General features: G+C 38.4%; 1 pseudogene; it reads right to left on the reverse strand.

Annotated features, from left to right (window-relative positions):
- Window positions 1–1190: 1190 nt before the first annotated feature.
- Window positions 1191–1312, reverse strand: LOC145402880 (5S ribosomal RNA; annotated as a pseudogene).
- Between the last annotated feature and the right edge of the window lie 3906 nt (window positions 1313–5218).

A 5218-nucleotide genomic window follows, 5' to 3' on the forward strand; every position in this document is an offset into this window, starting at 1 on the left:
ACCGTTATCATTGTCTATCCTGCATCATTCATTCATATTCTACTCCCACCATCACACCCACGCCCACGCCAGCAGACTAAGTCGTTCCCCCAATACATATCATCAGGTGCGGTTGTAGTGGAGCGCTGTTTACGAACCACCCCGGATTTCCCAAGGACCTTGGTATTTACGTTACGCTCTATAAAATCGTCATGAAGTAACGAGAAAAGAATCAAAATCACGTCATTGTATTTAGGGGGTGAGGAGTACAGCAGCTTAATCAGACTTGTAATTGATTAGTCTGCTGTAATTAAGTAGTCTGCTGCGTATAAACTCGTTAGGCGTGGCTTGAATGTAGTCGGTTCGTTATTATCGCTGGCCAATAAAATAATATATTAGCTCTGTAATTGATTACATCGTAGTCGTAGCCGAGCTGTAGTTAATCGTGAGTAGATCTGTAAAAGATAACCTCAGTTCACTTGTAGTCAGTGACAGGAGAAGATAAAGATGAGTCTGGGGTTGATTGTAGTTTTATTTTCTTCAAGGGGATATCTCAAAATTTACACTAAGTTAACTTCGTGAGCCTGACCCCTTTTTAACACCACCGTGCTTCTCTCTCGAGTCTTTCCTCCAGCCTCCTAACTCCTTCTGACCTCTTCTCCTCTTTCCTTCCGTATATGAGAACTTCCGTCACGTGGGCTACACTGTTGTCGAATGTTCTAGAAGCCTGTGTGTGTGTATGCGTGTACTGTATGATAGCTTACGGTCACACCTGCCTGGCATTCCTGAGAGAGAATTTTGCCAACACATTTCCTTTGGCCTCTAGCATATGACCTATCACTTAACCTCTAGACTACATATGTCTATGAGTAGCTATTATGTATTGTATTCTGATATTGCAGAGTCCTGACATTGCTCGGTCACGCCCTGCTGGCTAACCTATGGCAGCATGTAGCAACTAATGCCAGCCTATTAATACATAGTATTCATTATATTATTGTAGATATATAATATTCATGGCAATATTGTACAGACATAATAATACTGTAGAAACAATACATTGTAGTAAAACTGAACACAGAATATTGTATAACATCATTCATTCATTGCCAGACGCCATGTATCCCAAACGGGGTGGCCAAGGGCTTAGAGTTAATTGTTTTACAGGGAGGGGCACTAATCCTCCACCAACCCCACTTGACACGTAGGGATGCCAACAGCATCTGGTGTTCCCAGGCGGTCACCCAACCAAGTACTAACCAGACCCAACGTTGCTTAACTTCGCTGATCGGACGGGAAGCGGTGTACTCAACGCTGTAGTATAAATATTGGAGCACATTGTAGTACATTGTGCACAAATGTGTATGTATAACAGACATACGCATTTGTTTATGCAATGTTAATACTGTTAGGTCATTACATTACATGGTGTTATGCATATAGTAATGCCTAATATTACACTTAACTTGGATGATGATTCTGGTAATACAGAACTGTAGGAACACTGTAATTACATCGTATGAAAGTAATTGTTACATAATTGTATTATTTAATTGTAGTAATATTGCAATTAAAACATAATTGTATTTTAAATTAATATTGTAATTGTTACATAATTGTATTGTTATATAATTGTATTGTATTATGCATAATTGTATTGTAATTGCTACATAATTGTATTTTAAATTGAAGTATTATTGTAATTGTTACCTAACTGCAGCAGTATTAGCGTTTGTAGTTACATAATTGTAGTAACATAATTGCAGAATTGCTATCGTTTGTAGGTACATAATTGTAGCAACATTGTTGCTGTAATGCTATCGTTCGTAGTTAATTGTAGTAACTGTAGCAGTATTGTAGTGACTGCTGTACTACTGTAGGTAATTGTAGTAACTGTAGTAATATTGTACAATTGCACTGTATGTTACATTGTAAGTTGCGACATAAATGTGTGCACATGCATAATTATAATTACACAGTAGTAACACAATTGCAGCAGTCAGTTGTATTATGAATCAGTAATCTATAACACTTGCTGTAGTAACAGTACACAGTACTGTATATATTATGAGTCCTCTCATCGTTTCCTACCGAAAAAAAGAAATATATATATATATATCAATTAGCTAATCCAGTCATGCTGCAGTCGATGATAGTGATGATGTGCATTACCACTGGCTCGTGGAAAACAATAACTTTGGTCGTTGTTTCACTTATAGAATGAGTTTATGCTGTACTGTGGCATTTGTGGCAACAGTTGCACCTATTTTTGTTAGTTTGTTATGCGATCTTAATTTATTTTTGTATGTACTGATTTTCTCTAGTTTGTTTTCCATCGCTTGTGTTCTCTTATCGGTGGTGTCCAAGGCAGCGTATTTTTTTTTTTTTTTTTTTTTAATGTGCTTCGACTCTGGGCATAGGCTTCACAGCCTGCTCCCAAGGCCCAGTAGTCCTCCTACATAATCATAAACCTGTACATGTCACCACTTCGGCACTAACACCCACCGTCCATATTGAATACATGCTAGGGCTGGTTAATCCTTGGGACTCTTTTTAAAGCTTAGTTATGTTACACAGTTATTATTTAAAATGATATTATGCAACCCCATATTTTGTATATATATATATATATATATATATATATATATATATATATATATATATATATATATATATATATATATATATATATATATATATATATATATATATATATATATATACAACATTAACTATATACAGCCACTTGTTGTTCGTTTGTACCTCTGGTGGACAATGTATGTGTCAGCACTATGTGGAAATCTTTGTCATGACGATTGTGTGAAAGAGGATGTTCATTCTTGCTTAACGTCATTCGTGTTGGCCTTTTTTTTTTTTCTTTTCTTTTCTTTTCCAGGTTTTCCTTGTAATTTAATTTGTCTGGTCCACTAGATAGCTTTAATTAATAAAAGTTTATTACAGTTCTGTTAATCGCTCACTGGGTTAATGTGATTGTATATTTTATTTATCATTTTGCAGATGGATTGTTGATTACTTCTGCTCTTGAAACACGTATGTTATATATGTGCCAAATGGATACACGTGGTAACAATCATTGGCAATAAATGAATGCTATAGTAAATGAATGAATATATACAGTATATAATTGTTATTGTTGGTGCAATTACTTAGTGACTGAGTTATGTAGATAATTGAAGTAGGTATATGTACAGTACGTAAGTTGTAACTATAAAGCACGTTTTATATGTTTGTGCAAAATGTTTTGTCTGTCACTCTGTCTATCATTGTGTATGTATAAATGAAGTAACTATGTAACTCACTGATTTTTACCGTGGTGGGAATGGTGTTAGTGGTGGTGCGGGTGATGATAGAGTTGTCAGACACGGGTTGATTGACGTGTTGCGGTGGTAGTCGCAGCTTCTCAGTAAACGCTTAGCACCGCACAAAGTCGACTTCTCACTCCGGTAGCTGTGGTGAGTAATTGAGTAACAATGAGTAATGTTTAAGTGAGTAACGATGGGTAAGATAAGTGGTGAGTGAGGGCTCTGAAAGCTGCTGCGTCGTAATTTGACCTGTGCACCCCAACATCAGCGTGGTGATGTTGGAGATGGAGGGTGGTTGGAAAGAAGGATGGGGTCAGGTGGGGGTTGCTGTGGTTGTGGGTTGTGAGTCTTCTCGCTCTCTGTTTGCTTGCTCCGTAGTAATCGTTGATACTTATAGTTCGTTGGTTCGTCATAGAAATTAGAATATTGATTGTAACAATATATTGTCGAACCACTGCGTCATGTGGCTCAAATTGTAGTATTGTGTGTTTTTCAGTCTTGATAATGTAGACTCAACTGTGCACTCGTAGACTCGTAGGCTCGTAGGCTCGTAGACTCGTAGACTCGTGACGTCATAGATTCGTAAGCTCATAAACTCGTAGACTTGTAGGCTCGTAAACTCGTAGACTCGTAGGCTCGTAGACTCGGAGAACCGTAGGCTCGTAATCTCGTAGGCTCGTAATCTCGTAGGCTCGTAATCTCGTAGGCTCGTAGACTCTTAGGCTCGTAGACTCGTAAACTCGTAGGCGTGGTTCGTATGTTAGCGGCCACCAAAATAATATATCAGACTTGTAATTGATTATATCCTAGATGTAGCTGAACTGTAGTGGACAGTGATTTAATCTGTAGAAGATAACCTTAGTTCACTTGTAGTCAGTGACAGGAGAAGATAAAGATGAGTCTGGGGTTGATTGTAGTTTTATCTTCTTCAAGGGGATATCTTAAAATTTACACTAAGTTAATTTCGTGAGCCTGACCCTTTTTTTAACACCACCGTGCTTCTCTCTCGAGTCTTTTTCCACCAGCCTCCTAACTCGTGACCTCTTCTCCTCTTTCCTTCCGTATATGAGAACTTCCGTCACATGGGCTACACTGTTGTCAAATGTAGAAACTTGTGTGTGTGTATGTGTGTAGGGTACCTTCTGGTCACACCTTGCTGCCTGGCATTCCCGAGAGGGAATTTTGCCAACACATTTCCTTTGGCCTCTAGCATATGACTTTCACTTAACCTCTAGACTATGTCTGTTAGTAGCTATCATGTATTGTATTATGATATTGTAGAGTCCTGACACTTACTTCTCTGAGTATCCCGAATCATAACGATGTACTGTGAAATACTAAAGTTCGTCCACCTGTTCAGCCTCTATTTTCATCGGTGAATTCATAGATGCCTGAATGCGATGAAGTAGACTTATGTGCATATTTTCACCCACCTGTAGGAAATAAACTGTACCATTGACCTTTACGTTTTATTCAAACCTCTACAACTCCACCGGTGAAAATGAGGCAGGGGAAGTGAACAGACTTTTTTATTTGTCTGTACAGAGTAGCCCACATAACCCAGTTCACTTGTGTTGCGGGAACTTCTCAGTCGGCGTTACCAGTGTCTACCCTGCCTCCTTCTGTACTTCCCACAACCCTTTTCATCCTTTACAGTGTCTGCTATTTTACGTGCCATTGGTTGTATGGATTTTATATGTAATAATGTAACAAGGCAACAATATTAGCTTTGCTCCTCGCAAAAGTCGTCTCTGCAACACTCAAGTTTTGAGAGCACAGTAAAATCACTCCCTATGTGGAAAGATATTATTGACCGCTTTGAGGCATTTGGAGGTTTGAGGGTAAAATAAGATTGAAGGAAGTTTAATGAACGTCACAACACCGTCTAACGAGAACCCCATGGACTCGACTGCCCT

The sequence above is a fragment of the Coenobita brevimanus genome, chromosome 6, assembly GCF_032717465.1.
Source record: "Coenobita brevimanus isolate Jiangsu-jjx chromosome 6, ASM3271746v2, whole genome shotgun sequence".
NCBI lineage: Eukaryota > Metazoa > Arthropoda > Malacostraca > Decapoda > Coenobitidae > Coenobita > Coenobita brevimanus.